At 38.1% G+C, this 21355-nt stretch overlaps 1 protein-coding gene across 4 annotated transcripts in view; it reads left to right on the top strand.

The window, feature by feature from the left end:
- The window catches only part of LOC127573799 (ena/VASP-like protein), a 172307-nt gene that overhangs the window by 44298 nt on the left and 106654 nt on the right, over positions 1-21355 (top strand). The window contains exon 2 of one of the 4 annotated variants that reach the window (XM_052022331.1): positions 16405-16471. The exons of the other annotated variants lie outside the window; for them this stretch is intronic. The gene's annotated coding sequence lies outside the window, so the exon portion shown is untranslated. The remainder of the gene's footprint in view (positions 1-16404; positions 16472-21355) is intronic. 4 annotated transcript variants of the gene reach the window in all.

The following is a 21355-nucleotide window of genomic DNA, read 5'->3' on the forward strand; positions in this document are numbered from 1 at the left end:
GCTATGGAGTACTTTAGAACATGCTTAGATCAAGAAGCATCTTGTAAAGATACACATTTATTTGTACTGCATTTCCTACAAATAGTTTTGATCTCCTGCAGCGGCCACTCTTAAAGTGCATGTGTTTTTAAGGCATGACACAATATCACACTCATTTTCTTGTTTGCAAATGTTCTCGCATTGAAATGGCGAAAAGTGGACAGGAATAGATGTGCCTTATTCTACAAAAGTGCTTTATGTAGGCAGTAATATCTTTCTTTCTCATCAGTTTCTTTAAAGTCTCTGCCAGCTTTTTGTTATCTATTCCACTTTTTATTCATTTTGTTATCCTTACGAAGTCAACCTACTAAGTTTAGAAATGCTGATGAAAAGTTGATAAATGTTTCTACTGAGAAACAGTCAAGGGCCAAGGGCACTGCTTGAAAATCAGTGAGTACTGACAAGGAAATCACATGTCAATTCATCAATCCAGCAGGGACATAACTTGCCACTCATTGTGGCATACAAATGTTTCTTAAATAATTTCAGTTTTTTTTTGCCTTGCAACACAATTTGGAAATTTGCTGTACACATCTATGTGAAGTATAATTACATTTTATAAATCCTAAAGTTAACTATTTGCTAGTTTGAATCTGTTTACCCAAGTCGTGTTCTGGATTTCAATTTGAAATGTTATACTGGACGAATTGTACTTTAAGTTTTCAAGATGAAAACTTTCCCTCTTGGCTCAAACCTTGAGCTTAGCTCAGGCCCCTGTTTCTGTACTATCTCCAATATATCTCCCTTATTTCTTGTTGATTAGAACTGAATGCCATGCTTAAAGTGTGATCTGGTCAGAGCACTGTACAATTTGATTATTACTTTTATGACTTATTTAGGTTATACTTTTCAAAATCCAATGGCTGTAGCTCAGGGGACATGGCTCTGAAGTCTGCAGATTGTGGCTTCAATTCCTACTCGGGGACAGCGCAGTGGCACAGTTAATATAGGTGCTGTCAATCTTGACCTCCAGTGTTGTCTGCGTGGATTTGAATGTTCTCTCTGTGACCATGTGGGTTTCCTCCAAGTGCTCTGCTTTGCCCCACATGGTTGAGAGGTTAATTGCCACTGTAAATTGCCCCCATTGTCTTGATGAGTATTAGAATTTGGCAGAGAAAAAAAAACAGGTCATGGTAGGATCAGTGTCAAAAAAAAGTGTTTAAAAATGGCACAAACTCTATGGTCCAAAGGGCAGGGCCTGTTTCCGTGCTCCATCTCTTGTTGACTCTATGACATACAGGCATCATCTAGGCTGAGACATCAGTGTACTACTGAGAGATGCTGTACTATTGAAGCCATCTCTTTTCATTTGAGATGTTAAATTAATGTCTCAGGTGGACATAAATTACACCATGACATAATTTTAATGAAGATCAGGAGAGTTATGCACAGTGGCCAAGGCAATATTTCATTCTCCTTGCATATCACTGAAATAAAGTTAACTGGTCATTAAATTACCCTACAGATGCACCAACTGGCTGCTGTGTACCCTAAGTTGTAAATATTTATCCACATTTCTTTGATTGTAAATTGCTATGGATATGCTGAGATTGTAAAAAGCACTCAAGCCAAGAGATTCTAGTGCATTCTCATGGGTGCACTGCAAACTTTAGTTGTATTTCGAAACCTAAGGCATAGATGAATGGATTTTGCACATTTTTAAAGAACAATGTCCTGCCTGGTACTCCTGTTCCAAGGTTAGGTTTAGAATGGCTAGCAGCCATGTGCTTAATTGAGCTTGTGCTGTGTCTGAGAGATTATGTAGGTTCAGGGTGAATAAAGATAAAGGTAATTGGAGATACAGGCACAATGGTGGTTGGCCAAGGAGACTGGGATGTTGCCGGAATGATGGATATTCAAGGATGGAGGTTACAGACAGTCCTAGGTGGTTTAGGCTGGGGTGGTGAATCAGGTAGTTGGGGCCTTGGATTTAGGACAGGGGGGAATTGCAAGATTGGGGTGGTGACAGATTAGAGTGGTGGGAGGTTTGCTGCATTTGGGGTGGTGGGACTTGAGGGATAAAAGGTAAGAAATTGACTTATTTGACAGCTATCTTAGCCCAGTGCTACAGAGGAAGACCATGATGTTCTGGGAGTACCCAGTGATTGCTTTTCCCCAGAATAACATGGTCCAAATTCCCTGCAATGCTTTAAAAGCAAACATCAGGACATGGAATCATAAAGTTGTCACATCAAAGGAGGAAGCCATTTGGTTCATTGAGCCTGTACCATCTCCAAAAGAGAAATCCTGTCAATTCCATTTCCCTTGTTCTTTACCCAGAGGCCCACAATTTTATTTTCCTCAAGTACCTTTACAACTCTTTTTGAAGGCACTAACTACTTCCATCCCCATCATCCCTGCAAGCAGCGAGTTCCATGTCATAAATAAAACTTATGAATAAAGAATGTTTTTCTTACATACCTCTTGCATCTTTTACCCAAGATTTTAAATTTTGTTCTTTGTCTCTGAACCATACACTAACAGAACAGCTTCTGCTGTTTTATGTTAGCTAAACCAATCTTGATATTGTGCAGTTCTATCAAATCTCCTCTCAATCTTCTTTGCTCCAAGGGAAACATCTCAGCTGTTCCAGACTTCATTGCTCAATCTCTCATCCCTGCAACCATTCTGGCAAATCACCTCTACACCCATACGAAGTTCCCCATGTTCCTCAGTCCTCCCATTTAAGGGGTTGGGGTGTGGAATGAGTGAAGTTTTCAGGCAAGGCAAAACCCAGAAAGCCAAAGAGAAAGTAAAAGGCTCCAATTCAGGACAGCAATATAGGCATTGACAACCAGAGTACAACAAGAAAGGAGTCTACTAACTGAAGATTGCAGTTGCAAATGAAGTTAGTGAAGGAAAAGATGATAAAAAGGCAAAATTAAAGCATCTGTTACAAGATGCATGAATCAATGGCACATATAGAAATCAAATCAATATGATCTGGTAGCTTTTCAAGAGACATAGTTGCAAGGTGACCAAAGACTAGGAACTGAATATTCTATGGTACTTGCCATTTTGAAAGGATAGGCAGAAAGAAAAAGGGAATGTTAATAAAAGATGAGATTAGTACAATGGTGAAAAATGATCTTGGGTCATAAAATCAAGAAATAGACTCAGTTTAGGTGGAGGTAAGAAATAGCAAGGAGAAAAGCCATTCATGGAAGACATCCATGGGCCCCCTAATAGTGGCTGTACCATAGAACAGAATAAATCAAGCATTAATGGGTGCTTATGAGAAGGGTGCTGCAATATTAATGGATGACATTAATCTTGTCATAAGTTGGACAAATCAAATTGGCAAAGTATTAGAAAAGTATGTTGTTGAACCAACAGGGATCAGATTAGTTTAAATTTGATCATGTGTGCAATGAGACCGGATTAATTAATGATCTATCATAAAGGATCCTCTGGGGAGAACTGATTAGAGCATTGTCAAGTAACTAAGGTGAAACACCCAGTCAAATCTCCTCAGTGACATAAACAATGCAAGTGTTTTTTTATTGTAATTCAAAGTGCGGGAAGAAATGATTTTCAATTACAGAGCATTTAGAAAGTAATGCAATTGAATTTCTAGTCAATTATAAATGCAGGTCTTTGCTTATTTTATTGGCTCTGTTGACGCACTTCATTGGTGGGACACCTTTAATGTTTAATTATTTAAATGTTATTATTAACTAAGTCAATACCAATTGTCTGTCTATTTTTTTTCACATGGGTATTCTTACCTGAGGTAAATGTAAGTTATCAGTATTCTGCACACTTTTATATTCTGTTAAACTTACTTCAAATGCCTTTACTAGTTAGGCAGCCCTTCAAACTGCTCACCTTCCTTTGAACTTTTGAATCCAAGGCATTTATGCAAGTAAGAAACTTTTATTGGTTCAACACAAAACCTTGAGGCACATTCTTGGAATATGTACCCATTTCCTCACCTCCAGCAAGTTTCTTGTCCTTTCCCAGGGTTTATCCTGAATCCCTGTGGCATTGAATGATATTAATAGAATTTTCTGAGCAATTTTAATGCTGCTTAGATGTGAAATTGTTGTAATCCTATACGTTAGATTGCATATTCAACATAAAATACATTGTTAATATGAATCTTCATATCTACAATTTCATTGCCATTAAGATATTTTTTCAGATGCACATGGAATGAATTGTAACATATTATGTCCAGTTGGTGCCTAGCTCAATGAAACATCAGGATAGTGTATCTTAGCCGTAAACCAAGTTGAATGGTTCTTTTGTCGAAAAAGCAAATGGATAGACTATAAATCCTAGATGTGATAATACACTGAAGTTGTGTTCTTACAAAAGCAGAAATTGTAACTCATTATGCTTTGTAAGTTGTGTGCTAATTGGAAAAGTATAAAAGATTTTTGAGCAAAATGACAATGTACCTATATACCTAAATATATCTACAGGTATGTTCCTAAACTGTGGTCAAGTGAAAGCAGTCTTAGTGAGCTGTTCAACAGTAAGTGTTTAAAAAAACTTGTACATATAAAGCACTTGTATAGACATCCCAAATTATTTAACAACCAATTAAGTATTTTTTTTGTCACTGTTGTACTGTAGAATAGGAAACAGCCAATTTACATATCGCAGGCCACACAGAGGAATGAGATAATTAACAGATTGTCTGTTTTCATGATGGTCATTAAAGGTTAAATTTTGATCAGGACTTAGGGGATATCTCACTTGTTCTTCAAGGATTTCTTAGCTTTACCAGAAAAATCAGATTTCATGTCTTATCCAAAAGATAGTGCCTCCAACAGAGTACTATTCTATCTGTGCTGCACTAGAGTATCAGATCATATTGTTGTGTTTAGGTCTCTATTATGTGTCTTGAATCAAAGGTGAAGTTACTCTCAACTGAGTGACAGTTGCCACTGGAGGAGGAGTATACAGGACAGGGAGAAACATTATACTCAGTCACGGAGGATGACATTTTTGACTTCAAATAATATTGCAACAGCCATGGTGGTAACTTAGTTTTTGTGTATTCCAAGGATGTGGGCTTTGCAAGCTGAGCCAGCATTTAATTAGTAAATTGGTTTATTATTGTCACATGTACCAAGGTACAGTGGAAAAAACATTGTTCTGCATGCCATCCATACAGATCATTTCATTACAACAGAGCATTGAGGTAGTACAAGGGAAAACAATAACAGAATCGAGAATAAAGTGTTACAGTTACAGAGAAGGTGCAGTGTAAGCAGACAATAGGTGCAAGGTCATAATGAGATAGATTGTGAGGTCAAGAGTCCATTTTATCATACTAGGGGACCATTCAATAGTCTTGTAACAACGGGATAGAAGCTGTCCTTGAGCCTGTAATTGCCCATCCCTAGTTACCCTTGAGAAGGTGGTGAGCTGCCTTCTTGAACTGTTACAGTGCTTGAGGTTTTTGTATACCCACAATACTGTTAGGGAGAGATTTCCAGGATGTTGACCCAGTGAAAATGGAGGAATGGCGATATATTTCTAAGACAGCATGGTGTGTAGCTTGGAGGGCAACAAATTGAAGAGGTTCATACATGGAGTTGCAGGAAAGATGTGCATTATGATAAATGTTAACATCTTCATATATGAGCATTAGTTTAGAGATAAGAGGCAGTGGGGGTGTCTTTTTATGGAAGGTTGATGGTTTGATTTGAAAGAGTAAGGGGCCAAAAATCTGAATAGAAGGAAGTAGGAGGTATGATTAGTAGATCTGCAGATGACACAAAAGTTAGGATGTTGTGGTTGGTGAGGAAGGTCGTCTAAAGCTGCAGCAGGATATAGATCAGATGGAAAGTTGAGCAGATCAACGGCAGATGGAATTTAATTTAGTCCTGACGAGTGCAAGGATTTCAATTTTGGGTAGCAAAGTAGGGGTAGGACATGTACAGTAGGGCGCTAAGTAATGCTGATGAACAGGTGGACCTTGGGGTTCAATTGTTCCGTGTAAGTGGCAGTGTTGAAGCAGGCATATGGTATCCTTTCCTTCATGGGTCAGGGTGTAGAATATAAAAGTTGAGATGTTGTGTTACAACTTTAGAAAACACTGGTTAGACTATACTTGGAGTATTGTGTGGAGCTCTGGTGGCTACACTATAGGATGGATGTGGTTGTGCTGGTGAGAGTGCAGAGGAGATTCACCAGGACATTGCCTAGATTGGAAATCTTTAGTTATGGGGAGAGATTGAATAGGCGAGTTTGTTTTCCATGGAGCGAAGAAGACCACTGAGGGGAGACCTAATGAAAGTATATAAGAATATGAAATGCATAGATAGGTGAGATAGTCAAAATCTTTTTCCAGTGATAGGGGTATCAAAAACAAGAGGGCGTATGTTAAGGTGAGAGGAAGAAGATTTACTGGGGATTTAAGGGGTAAGTTTTTTTTAAACAAAGTGGTTGATATGCTGCCAAAGCAGATGGTGGAATCGGATACAGTCACTACATTTAAGAGACATCAAGACAGATACTTAAATTGGCAAGTCATTATAAGGATACAGACAATGTGGGCAAATGGGATTAGTGTAGGTGGGCTAAAAGGTGGCATGGACATGATAGTCCAAAGGGCCCTTTTTGGTGCTGTATAACTTTATGACTCTGTTTACAATATCACTTGGCTTAGTGGTCAAGAACAGAAATTCTGGAATCTTGCACAATCTGAGTTTTAATCACTCTGTTGCATGTGGCCTTGCTTTAAATTGCTTTGAGCCTAAAATCTGGAATTCCTTTGCTAAACCTCTAACCCTTTAATCTCCTTTAAGATGCTCCTTAAGACCCACCTGTCATCAATATTTTGATAAGTGTCAAAACAACTCTTCCCACATCTTGGTGTTAGATATTTGATTGCTTCTGCTCATGCCAGTGCTTTGTTTTTGTTTCAATCAGTAATTTGAGTCTATACTGGAGGAACCTAGGGAGATGTATGGCAATACCGAGGAGAAGTGGGCATGAATGGAAGTAGCTAAACAGATGATTTCAATCTTGGTGCGAAATGTTCATCTCTATGGAGCATGTAAGGGATATAAACTGGGAGTGTAAGGGATATAGGAACGGCTCTTCATTACAGAAAACTACATAGAAAAGCATTCTTGGTTCATATTTCAGTCTAACCAACACTAGGGTTCCATATCTGTAAGATAACTAGCTATTGAGATGTACAAAAGTACAGAGTACAAATTCCAGTGACAATGATGATTCTGTAGAAGGTTGGACTGCACCTGTTGTACATTAAAGGAGAAGGTTATTCAGTTCAACATGTCCATGTTGGTCAAAGAGCTACTCGGACGAATCCAACTTCCAGTGCATAGTCTTACAGGTTGCATAATTAAATGTGTGGAGTCTTTTAAATGTGTATCGTTGTGGTCACTGTTCTACAGCAAGAATATAAATAACTGTTCAAATTTAACTGCATGTATGCAAAATGCAGTTATTGCGGTGTACATGTCTCTCCAGGTATGAAGTGGGTGCCATGTACATTTCTATATTTCTATTTATGAGATGCAATTAAAAAGTCTTAAATATTTTTAATGTTACTTCAATAAAATGAGAAACTTGAAATGGTTAAGAATGGCATCGTCATTTGTGGTGCTATTAACACCTGTTTAAATGCTATCTCTCTCATTTAATGACTACTTCAGCATCTATTTTTTTCTCAAATAATGCATGAAGATTATTTTAAATACAATGTATTCCTACACGCTAACAAAAATTAATTATGAAATTAATTATACAAAAACTCCTAACAAACTATGCTGCTTTTGAATTTGAAGAAACAAAATTTTGGTTCAAAATGTTGGCATTGTGACCTACTGTGTTATTACAAATATTTCAACATATGAGGCCTTTTTTGTTCATCTATATCCTGTGACTTGGTTGAATACGCAAAGCATTTGAGTTCAAATGCAAAATGTGAGTGTATTGTAGCATTTGAAATATTGATACCTCTTGGAGCTCTAAAGCCAAGAGGGCTGTGAGAGAATGATTGCAAGTCAATTCTTTTGTTTGGTTAGGCTTTGGATGTTGAATATATTTACATCTGCAAGTTTCTTTTACAGAACTTGTTTTGATAACTTTTCTATGTACAGTTTTGTAAGTGACATTCTTAAAAGCTGTATGTTTTCTATTATATATTTCTATTAAGGACTATTGTCATGATATTAGTTTAACAAGGCCTACTATCCTCAGGAAGAATTATATATTTGCAAGCAACTCAGAATCACAGAATCAAATCTCTCAGTACTATACAAATTTGAGGTACATTCTTGCACTGAAAGCATAAATGTGCTAAAACCATTAGGTCACCTGATTCTCAGGGAATAACAAGGTGCCTTAATGTGTTTTTCACCACTTGTCATTGAAGTTTTCAGAAAGTGATGACTCAATGTGAAAATTAATATTCAGCACATTTCGTCTAACCGTGCCTATGGATTTCATAGGAGTACCCTTGTACACTATTGCCCCTATTCATTTCAAATCCAATCTCTTTGTTAGTTTTAGTATTATTTCTTAATACCCTTTAAAATGTCATTTTTTTGAAGTAAATAATTCTGTCTCAGGGAGCCTTTGTGAAGATCAGCTGTAAGGCCTTCCATCACCATGGTCACTTTTTCTTATTTTGTAATCAAAGTAATCTACTGTGACTACTTTCAGCCACAGTTGTGGTTATTTATCAAAGAATGCAGATATTAGTATGGTTCCTAAGGCCACAATAATTGCTGTATTCTAAAAATGATCATGTATTGCATTGTGCGGAATGCTTCCTAACATTTATCTTATGACCAAGATCATTCTCATAAACTTACTGCTAATTTGTTTTATTTCCTTTCCTAAATAATGGCCACAAGTAATTTTTAAGTCTTAGAAAGTGATATGGACATTAACAACCTACTGAATATTTGAGCAACTGGCTTACAATGTGATTGTAGATTTGCCTAAGCACTCTTGGATAAATTACAATACTTCCTACAGTGCTATTCATTTTAATGGTATTAATCTTAGCTAAAACTATCTCTGTGGGCTCTTTTACTAAAGTAATTTTAGCTTCAAGCCTGTCCTGTAATCCCAAAAAAAACATGGGTAATCATAAATGAAAACAAATACCAAAACATCTATGTTTAACTCATCAGCCATTTCCTTATTGGCATACATAACCTATCTTGTCAAGCCAGTCAAAGAACAATTTTAATGTTCCCTGCTCTCTGGACACTAAAATACTGAAGAAAAGATTACCATTGCTAATGCAATTGTACTTACATTCTTTGTAATGCAACCTTGGCATTTCTAAAACAAAAATACAAAAGGCTGTAAACACCTGTACAAAGAGAAACAAAGTTAATGTTTCAGGTCTTTGGAATTTTTTGTTTCTGTTTCGGATTTCCAGCATCTGCAGTTTCTTGATTTCTATTTACTATTGACATTTCTAATATTGATTTTAATTGATCACAATCACTTTTTAAATCTTCATCTCCATTGTTATACTAAACGTAACTTTGTAACTAGTGAAAAAAATATTTCTAAGTTTAATTTTTCTAAATGTTATCAAATTTTCTCAATGTCACATCACCTATGAAGTTGGAATCTAGTAATGGAAAATTGACTATTGCCCAGGGACTGTCTCACATGAGAAATTAGATATTATCTCTAGATCACTTCTAGGTACTAAATGTATTAAATTGTCACATTTGATCCTGTACTTAACAGATAGAAATAAAATTTGCGAAGACCAATTAATACAGACAATTAGTGACACAATTTTAAATCAATTTATATTTTGAACATTAAATGAAAAGCAAAAAACTGGAGATGCTGGAAGTCTGAAATAAAAATAGAAGATAGAAACATTTAGCAGGTTTGGTAGCAGCCATGGTGAGAGAAACAGAATGAACATTTTAGGTTAATGACATTAACCCTGTTTCTCTGTCCACAGATGCTGTTTCACTTGGTGTGTATTTCTATCGCTTTGTTTTATTTCAGATTTTCAGCATCTACAGTATTTTTGTTGTTGGATCATGTATTACAACTGTCTGTCAGGCCAGGTTAAATAGTTCTCCCTCTGCATTTTCATTTTGTATATGCCTTTGCGCAACTAATTTCCTGTGAATGTTAATATTTTACATCTAAAATAATCAAATGCTGATGAGGACTAATCCTTTTTGTATTTTGGAACAAGTTTCTGGTGAAGGAACAAATAGGCTTGGATGAAACATTTATTATATTGTAATTGAGAACATGAGCAAGAAACCATGAGCAATAAATTTGTGATAACTGAAAGAAACCTATTCTGTGACTCCAGTGGGAGGTTACAGGAAGCCTGTAAAGGTCAACCACACTGGAACATATTTTTGTGCATGCTATTCTCAGAATAGTGCTGATCACAAAGGTGCAAGCTATCTGAAGACAATGTATAGAAACCATAAAGAGTTTCCAAATGAACTGTACATAAACATTGCTAAGTCATGTTAAATATCATCATTTTGCCACCCACATTTAGCTTCGGCCATTAACCCCATCACAATCACTGATTGCTACAAACTGATTGCTAAAAATATTACCCAATATTACCCTCAATTTTGAATTTTGTTTTAAGTAGTTGTGCAATTTTGTCAGGATATACAAGTCAAGAGGAATAGAACAAAGCATGATATATGCGAAAACCACAGAACAGCTAGCTCAGATGAGTACATGTGGACTCTGTCAGGTGGTGGCTGGAATATTTTGGGTTTAAAGTAGCTAAAATAATGAGTAAGATGAGATCATTTTAACTTTGTTGCATTTACTGATTTGAAAAACCTGAATAATGCATTTTTTAAAACAAGCATAACCACTCCATAGCTGTTTTTTTTGATTGTGTGTTGATCATATTGGGGAGAGGCTTATTTGAAATAGATGAAACTAATTAGTATGTATCAGTTGTCTCCATTGGTTGAAGTAATTAAAAATATTTTTTAGTATTTTGTAATGCACTATTTACCAATCATTGCATTCTGCGTGACTCTGGACTGTATATTTCTGTGTCACTTTGGCTTATCATCTGAGATCCATGGTATTACTGTAACAACTAACCAAGACTGAGACCCTTACTCAAAATAATTAATAATATTAAAATAAATTACCTGTCATTGATAACTACTTAAAATGGAATTGGCAAAAGTCTAAGGAATGAAAATGGCATTAAGGTATTAGAATGGAAAAATGTGCACATCTAACCCAAAATCATAATACAATCTGATCAGAATATGAAACATTTGATAGCATTTATGCCTCTGAATCAGAAGATTTCAGTTGAACTACCCCTGCAAATTTAAGCACGTAACCTAGTTTATACTGAAATTTTAGAGGTGCTGTCTTCAGAAAAGGCTATGAAAATTAAGCAATGGAACTTTTTTTATATCCTGGTGTGACTAATGACAAATGAAAATAACTTGGTAGAAAGAGGAAATGATAAGCTAGCCTTTATAAGCCACTTTCTGTTCAGGCTGCTGATGGAAAAACTCCTCCAAAGCTGTTATCAGTAACCAATTTTCTTATCACCAACTCACCATGAGGACAGACTTTCCCTCTGTTTCTCTCCTCTCCACAGATCTTGCTGGACATCATGTACCTGCTTAACCACAACACAAAAGTAAAGACCATCATAAAAATATACCAAGCCTAAGGTCTAAATTATATTGTACCATACTGTAAACAGAAGTTAATAATCACCATTATGCATGCCCTCAGTTCAAGTTATTCAAGGACCTATACAATCTGTCCAGGTGAAACATCAATTCACCTTCATGTCTTTACAATTTTACATATTGCATTTGACATTCACCACGTGGTTCCTTCACTGAAGAACTCAAACTTGGATTGAATGAATACTTTACAGTGCACCTTTGTTCAGTCTGCAAGGGTGATCCTAAGCTTCCAATCACTTTAATTCTCTCAATCCACCCTGAACTCTTTGTCTTTGGCCTCCAACATTGTTCCAACAATATTCAATGTAAGTTCAAAGAAAAGCACATGATCTTTCAACAACTTTAGGTTTTTCCCCTCTCCACAGATGTTGCTGGACATTATAATTTCATTTTTTCCTATTTCTTTTCCATTTCTGATTGCCAATATTTAAATTGTTGGCTACTTTGACATTTTTGGTCTGTACCCTATTACAGATATCCCCTTTGTTCTCTCCAACCTTTCTCACCACCACCTCTTTCTGCAAAACGTGCTTGTTTTCTCATGAAGTTCTGATGCAGTGTCACAGAAACATTGACTCTTTTTCTCTCTCCATGGATACTGCCTGACCTGCTGGGTGCTTCCAGCATTTTCTGTTTTTGTTTATATGTTCTTAGTGTTCTTTTGACTCTCTTAATATTCCTACTCAGTGCTACCCCAGGTTGGCTGATGGAATGCTGCTGACTTTCAGTGGAGGAGGATAGAAATGATCTCCAAAGATGACCTTGAGCAACTCTGGGCCAGAAGCAATGCTGTGGACTGCACTGTCTGGAAACAAGAAGTCCAGACTGGTTGTTTGGTTGAAAGGCAACAGCAAACATAATCCCTGAATGGCCTGGATGAGAGAATAAATCCTCTTTACCAGAGAGAGGGGACCACAGGCTCATGCTCAGTGTAGCTACTGCCATTTTCTAGGACACCTTAGTGACCTGTTGGAGGATAGTCTGCAAACCCCTCTGGTTCACAGTTATGGCAGCAGTCTGGCATTACAATGGCAGCAAACTGACCTAGCACTGTTCTAAGTTTCTGCAGCAATCAGACATCGCATGACTTTTGTTTTTAGCTGAGATATCTGGATCATCAGATGTTATATAATAGGTTGCTCCACAAGTCTACACAATCCATGTATTCAGGATTGACTCCTGGTATTAATACCCGTGGCTATTTGCCACAGCCTTCCCATCAAGAGATTGCAGAACTCCTGGAAGAGGACAAAAGCTATCCCTTGATCAATATCACCAGGAAAACTGCCACCAGTTCATGTTGGAGAAGACCATCTAGCTTTGCAGATATAACTGTGCCAAATTTACTGCAGGTTCCTTCACATTCCTTTACACTGAATGTGGGCTTTCATGGAGGCTTCCCGATGGGCTATGCACTTCATTGTGTGTAGTCATTACTTCTCCTGTACCTGATCATTGATGTCCTTATTGGACTTCATAACAGAAGAATTTCTGCACAAGTTTACCCCATGCAAGTCTTTCAACAGCACTATCTATGCGCCCTGTCAATATCTGAATAAAAGACTAGTTGTGAAATAGGGAGCCTTTATGCCGCTCCTCCTTTGTCTGCCCAGATTTGATATATTGCATATCTGAAAAGATAGCTGTGAAAGTATGACATGGGGATTAGAGGAATGTTGGAGATGTAAGCTCAGACCATCTGCAACTTGCGAATCAGGAGAAAATACAGGACGAGGAGGAGGCAATATGGTGGAAAGAGTATTTGTTAAAAGGATACCACCATCTTTAATGGCTTCAACCTGCCTACTATTCATGATCTCAGCAATGGCTATCCCATAATGGCCACCACCATGGGATAAAGGCATGCAAACAACCCTGCACAACTCCTATTAGCTCCTGCTGCCAATGATGTGGACCACACCTTTTCCTGCAAATCAGGGAGAGTGTCACTGTGTATCTTGTAATGTATTTGGGCGATGTGTCTGTTATGGCTGAGTTCTTCACATCTAAGGCAAGTGTGAGGTGAAACATAAGAATATCAGATAAAAATTTTGACGGATACAGAATCTTTATAGATGATGTGTGGGGAGGTGGTAATTTAGGCAGTATGAGAAGCTATTATATATCTGACACAAAATAATATTTACTGACCTTGACCATTTAAATTAGATCCTCGAACTGTAAGCAGCACAGCATCCATGTATTCAGGATTGACTCCTGGTATTAATACCCGTGGCTATTTGCCACAGCCTTCCCATCAAGAGATTGCAGAACTCCTGGAAAAGTACAAAAGCTATCCCTTGATCAATATCACCAGGAAAAAAAACTAACCATTTTCACATTTTTGTTTGTGTAAGCTTGCTTTGTGCAAATTACTTCATTGCAATAATGACAACACTGTACATCATTGCTGAGGACTTGATGAGGTAATGAAGGGATATTTATAAGTGGACATCTTTCTGCTACTACTATCTCAGTTGTCAAGTGTGACTTGGATTGGAATGTTTTACATTCCTGGTTATATTAAGTGGTGCCGAAATAATTCAAGTCGATTTGAGCTTAACTAGTTTTGTGCAATTGCTCTGAATAGCGACTTTAAAAAAAAATCAAAATTCTACCCAAAATGAATATATATTATTCAGATCTACAGATCCTGCCTGACTTGAGTTTTTATTGTGTTTTTTGACTTAGAATGCAGAATACAATAAGTACAGCACAGGAACAGACTCTTCGGCCCAGTTTAACTAATTCCATATGCCTGAACATGGTTTATATCCCTCCATTCGCTTCATGTTCATGTGCCTGTCTAAATTTCTCTTAAACATTGCTATTGTGTCTCCTTCCACCGCTTCCCCCAGTGGCGCATTCCAGGCAGCTACCACTTTCTGTGTTAAAAAAAAAATTGGCTCATAATCTCCTTTAAACTTTCCCTCTCTCACCTAAAAGCTATGCTCTCTAGTATTTGACATTTCCACCCTGGAAAAAAAGATTTTGTCTATGCCTATGATATACTGTATGACTATAATCTTATATACTTCTGTCAGGTCACCCCTCAGCCCCTGCCACTCCAGAGAAAACAATCCAAGTTTGTCAAACCTCTCATAGCTAATACTCTCTAATCCGGGCAACATCCTAGTGAACCTCTTCTGCACCCCCTCCAAAACCTCCACATCCTTCCTGTAATGTGACGACCAGAACTGCAGACAATACTCCAAATGTGGCCTAACCAATGGCTTATGGCAGGGGGGTGGGAATCCATGCGAAAAGACAGAGAAGCAAAACAGACACAAGAGCAAAAGTTAGAAAAGAGAAAAATAAGAGTGGAGTACAGAAAAGTGAAACACAAAGAACACAAAGGTTACTAGATTTTAAAAGGACAATGAATGTAAGAGCACTTTAGCTGAATGCCCATAGTATTCAAAACAAGGTCAGTGAACTTGTGGCACAAATCAGTGCAAAGGGGTATGATTTAGTGGCTATTACAGAAATACAGTTGCAGGGTGGAGAGATTGGGAATTATATATCCAAAGGTATCAGGTAGTACAGAAGGATAGGCAGGAATGTAAGGAAGGTGGGGGTAGTGCTCTTAATTGAGAATGAGATCAGGGCAATAACATTACAGTGGCACAGGCAATAAACCAAGAAATATTTGATGCATGTAAGAATGGAACAGCAGTTGTCATGGGGAACTTTAACTTCCACATAGATTGGGCAAATCAAGTTGGTCGAGGCAGTCTTGAGGAGGAGTTCATAGAATGCATTCGTGATAGTTTTCTTGAATAGCATGTTAGTGAACCTGCAAGGGAAAATGCTATCTTAGATCTGGTTCTGTGCAATGAGACAGGTAAAATTAATGATCTTGTAATTAGGGATCCTCTTGGAAAGAGTGATCATAGTATGATTGAATTTCTCATACAAATGGAGGGTGCAATAGTTCGATCTATTATGTCTAAACAATGGAGACTACAATGGGATGAGGGAGAAGTTAGCTAGCATAGACTGGAAACACAGGCTATATGGTGGGACAGTTGAGGACAGTGGAAGACTTTCAAAGAGATTTTTCACGGTGCTCAACAGAAGTATATTCCAGTTAAAAGCAAGGACAGTAAGGGTGGGGAGAGCCAGCCTTGCATAACTAAGGAAATGAAAGAAGGCGTCAAGTTAAAAGTTCATGCATTCAAAGTCGCCAAGAGCAGTGGGAATCTGGATGATTGGGAAAACTTTAAAAAGCAACAAAGAACCACTAAGCAAGCAATAAGGAAAACGAAGATAGATTATAGAAGTAAACTAGCACAAAATATAAAAGCAGAAAGTAAAAGTTTTCATAATTATATAAAGTGGGAAAGGGTGTCTAAGATGAATGTAGGTCCCTTGGAAGATGAGAAGGGGGAATTAGTATTGGGTAATGTGGAAATGGCTGAGGCCTTGAGCGATTATTTTATGTCAGTCTTCATGGTGGAGGACACGTCTAACGTGCCAAAGAGAGATGTTATGGATGCAATAGGAGGTGAGGACCTCGATACAATCGGTGTCACTAAAGAGGTAGTGATGTGAGCAAACTAGTGGGCCTAAAGGTAGATAAGTTTCCTGGTCCTGATGGGATGCATTTAAGGGTACTGAAAGAAATGCGGAAATTATACTTGAGACGTTTGTGATAATTTACCATAATTCTCTGGATTCTGTGCAGGACCCGGCGGATTGGAAGACAGCAAATGCCATGCCACTATTTAAAAAAGGATGTAGGCGAAAGACAGGTAACTGTAGGCCAGTTAGCTTAATGTCTGTAGTCGGGAAAATGCTTGAAGCTATCATTAAGGAAGAAATAGTGAGACATCTGGATAGAAGTGGTTCCATCAGGCAAATGCAGCATGGATTCAGGAAGGGCAGGTCCTGTTTGACAAACTTACTGGAGTTCTTTGAGGATATAATGAGTGTAGTGGATAGACAGGAACAAGTGGATTTTGTATACTTGGATTTCCAGAAGGTGTTTGTTAAAGTGCTGCATAAAAGACTTTTTCAGTAAGATATAAGGATCCATGGAGTTGGGGGTAATGTATTAGCATGGATAGAGGATTGGTTAACCAACAGAAGGCAGAGAGTTGGGATAAATGGGTGTTTCTCTGGTTGGCAATCAGTGGTGCTGCAGGGGTTAGTGTTGGGCCTGCAACTGTTCACAATATACATTAACTATTTGGAAGAGGGGACTGAGTGTAGCGTATCTAAGTTTGCTGATGACACTAAATTGGGTGGAAAAGCAAATTGTACAGAGGATATGGAGAGTCTGCAGAGAGATATAGATTGGTTAAATGAGTGGGCAAGGGTCTGGCAGATGGAGTACAATGTTGGTAAATACAAAGTCATCCACTTTTGAAGGAAAAATAGGAGATCATATTATTATTTAAATGGTGAAAGATTGCAGCATGCTGTTATGCGGAGGGTCTTGGGAGAGCTTGTGCATGAATTGCAAAAGGTTGGTTTGCAGGTGCAACAGGTTATCAAGAAGGCAAATGGAACATTGGCCTTCATTGCTAGAGGGATTGAATTTAAGAGCAGGGAGGTCATGTTGCAACTGTACAGGGTACTAGTGAGACTGCACCTGGAGTACTGCGTGCAGTTCTGGTCTCCTTACTTGAGGAATGATATACTGGCTTTGGAGGCGGTGCAGGGGAGGTTCTCCAGGTTGATTCTGGATATGAGGGGGTTAGCCTATGAGGAGAGATTGAGTTGCCTGGGACTATACTCGTGGAATTCAGAAGAATGAGAGGGGATCTTATTATAAATATGTAAAATTATGAAGTGGATAGATAAGATAGAGGCAGGAAGGTTGTTTCCACTGGTAGGAGACTAGAACTAGGGGACATAGCCTCAAGATTTGGGGGAATAGATTCAGGATGGAGATGAGCAGAAACTTCTTTTTCCAGAAAGTAGTGAATCTGTGGAATTCTCTGCCCAAGGAAGCAGTAGAGGCTACCTCATTAAATATATTTAAGACACAGATAGATTTTTGCATAGTAAGGGAATTAAAGGTTATGGGGGAAAAGGCAGATAGATGGAGCTGAGTCCATGGCCAGATCAGCCATGATCTTATTGAATGGCAGAGTAGACTCGATGGGCCAGATGGCCTACTCCTGCTCCTATTTCTTATATTCTTATACAACTGCAACATGACTTCCCAATTTTTATTCACTATACCCTGACCAATGAAAGCAAGCATGTCATACACCTTTACCAATCTACTTGTGTTGCCACTTTCAGGGAGCTATGGACTTGCACCCCAAGATCCCCTTACACATCAATGCTCCTAAAGGTCCTGCCATTTACTGTATACTTTCCTCTTACGTTTGACCTCCAAAGTTCAATACCTCACACTTGTCTGGACTAAACTTCATCTGCCATTTCTCTGTCAGTATTTCCAATTGGTCTCCATCCTGCTGAATCTTTTGACAACCTTCCTCACTATTCACAACTCCACCAATTTTTGTGTTGCTTGCAAACTTGCTAATTAGCCCAACTAAATTTTCATTCAAATCATTTATACATCACAAACAACAGAGATCCCAGCACTGATCACCACTGCAGATCACCTCTGCAGAACACCAGTAGGCAGACCTCTAGTCAGAATAACACTCCTCCACCACTACCTTCTCTTTTCTATGGCCAGTCCAATTTTGAATCCAATCTACCAAGTCTCCATGGATCCCATGTGCCTTAATCTTCTGGATCATCCAACCATGAGGGAGCTTGCCAGAAGCTTTACTAAAGTCCATGTTTACAACATCCAGTGCCCTACCGTCATTAATCATCTGCAGAATTTTGCTTTTAAAGAAAAAAAATTACTTGATCATCTGCAGGGAAATGAACTTTCAGGTATGATCATAGCATTGAGAATCTGGGATTATTTACCTTGGAGCAAAGAAGGTTGAGAAGAGATTTGATAAAAATGTACAAATTATGATGGGTTCAAGTGGGTAAATGGAGGAAAACTGTTTCTATTAGCAGAATTATTGAGTACTGAAGGTCATGGATTTAAAATGGTTGCCAAGGGATCTGTGTGTGACATGATGAAAAACCTTTACTTGCATATATATGAGTAATCTGGAATGTATTGCCTGGAATATATTGCCTCAAACTATGTAGAGTCAATTATGGCTTTCAAAAGTTTATCAGATAAATATTTGAAGGTTGAAATATATGCAGGGCATTGGGTAAAGAACAAAGCGAATGGAACTGATTGGATTGCTCTCCCAAGAGCCAGCACATTGTCAAAAGGTTGAATGGCTTCCTTCTGCATTGTAATTATTCTACGATTCTGCTTGTATCAAGGTTGCTACAGTTGCAATTTGATGAAGGACAGGGGTGATTTCAACTATTTTGAGCTCAGTTAAGTGGAAATTTAAATATGTGCTGTCAAACAGAACCAAGCTATGTAAAATTGTAATGATCTCTAGTTTGAAACTAGAATTGACATAATTATAAAAAAATTGCTAGCATTATTATCTCAATATGGTGCAGTCTGTAAGGGCTCCTTCATTAGAATAGCTGGTGACTAGTGTCATGGATGTCATAGGTTGATAGAGTCATACAGCACAGAAACAAGCCCTTTGGCCCACCATGTCTATACTGACCATGAAGTACCTATATGTTAATCCCATTTGCCTGCACTTGGTCCAGCATCCTCAATGCATTGGTGATTCAAGTGCTTCTCTAAATACTACTTAAATGTTGTGAGAGAACCTGTCTTCGCCAATCACTCAGGCAGTACTTTCCATACTCCGATCGCCCTCTGGTTGAAAAAGTTCTTCCTCAACTCCCCCCGCAAACTCTGATCACTTCCCTAAACCTATACCCCGTGCCATTGGGAAAAGTTTCCTACCACCTACCCAAATATGCCCATCATAATTTATCAGGTCCCTGTTCAGGTCCCTGTTCAGCCTCCTCCACTCCAACAAAAACAAACCCAGCCTCTCCAGAATCTCCTTATAATTGAGATGCTCATGGGCAACATCCTGGTGAACCTTCTCTGTACCCTTGCCAATGCAATCATGACCTTCCCATTGTGTGGCAATCTGAAATGCACACAGTTCTCCATCAGTGGCCTAACCACAATGATTCACTCTCCTAATGGTGAGATGTTGCTTCATGCAGTAGCCAATAATGAGTCTTGAGACTGATCTGCCACATTCTACAGAGCAATTTAGAGCTACCCAGGCAGCATAGGCATTATTTCAGCATGATAGCAATCAGCTCAATCATATTTTGGACGGAGTTATAGCTTTCATTATTTGTGTGCTCTGTTAGTATATGTGTGTCTATGTGTACGCGTGTGTTCATATTGAGCATCAGTGTCATTGGGTATACAGTCAGTGAACGCCTATCAACACTCAGCAGCCATCTTGGTGACTCAAATTCAGTTGGCGCACAAAATGATGGTATAATGATTGCTACCAGGGTCATTGATGTTAGTATAGATAATTGGCTGATTATGGTCACACTAGTTGGATGGCCACTCAGTGGAATCACTTTTGGTTTGATACATCCTAGAATGCTAACAAAGTATTGTGCGTGCAATCGATAGAAATCTGCACCACAAAACCTGCAATCATAGTAAAACCAATGCTCTCTCCCTGTCCACTGTTGACAGATGTCTGCAATTATCACTTTTCTATTGGAGAGCCTCAGGATCTCCTTTATGTAACAGTGAATCACTAAAGTGCAAGATCTCAAAATCCATCCTGGAAGAAGTAAAATATCTGTCCATGGTCACCTTTACAACCACTGACATGCACTCCAGGTCAATTCTTTCATAACGTTATAAGAGGTATGGTAGTGAGGGGCAGGCATATTTGTGTGGTGGTTAGCGTAACGCTTTACAGCGCCTGAGACCCGGGTTTGATTCCAGCCACTGTCTGTAAGAAGTTTGTACGTTCTCCCCATGTCTGCACGGGTTTCCTCCAGGTGTTCTAGTTTCCTTCCACATTCCAAAAGACATACCTGTTAGGAAGTTGTGGGCATGCTGTGTTGGCGCCGGAAACATTGCAACATTTGTGGGCTGCCCCCAGAACACTACACAAAGATACATTTCATTGTGTGTTTTGATGTACATGTGACTAATAAAGAAATCTTAATTTTAACCTTAATATAAATATTGCCCTTCCTAAGAATGACAAATATCACAAATCAAATACAAATGGCAAAATTCAAAATAAAAAACAGAATGTTAAGAATTACTTTGCTGGGTGTTAACAATATAATTTTGCAAAAGTTTACATAGTTACTTATTGAAAAATGTCTTTTTTTTCTAATTAGAGTGCTGGAATGAAGATTAGAGTCTTTAAGATCAGCCTTTGATTTGAACCCATTTAGCATAACCAGTATCAAGCGGTAACTGGGAGTGATATCAATTTTTTTAAAACTAAAGGAATGAATATTTTTTACTATGACAATTGAACAATTGGTCAACGCCTTCTAGAAAAATAGTGCTCAGACAATTAGTGGCTTGTCAATTCAATAAAGCTTCAGTAACAAGATAGTTGAAGATGATTAGCTTGACAAAGGAGGAATGCCTGGTCCATTTGTCAACTTTCAACTCTTGAATAAAAGATGAATGAACTAAGTTAGGCAACTTTCGAAAGATGATT

This window comes from Pristis pectinata, chromosome 1 (genome assembly GCF_009764475.1).
Source record: "Pristis pectinata isolate sPriPec2 chromosome 1, sPriPec2.1.pri, whole genome shotgun sequence".
Taxonomy (NCBI): Eukaryota; Metazoa; Chordata; class Chondrichthyes; order Rhinopristiformes; family Pristidae; genus Pristis; species Pristis pectinata.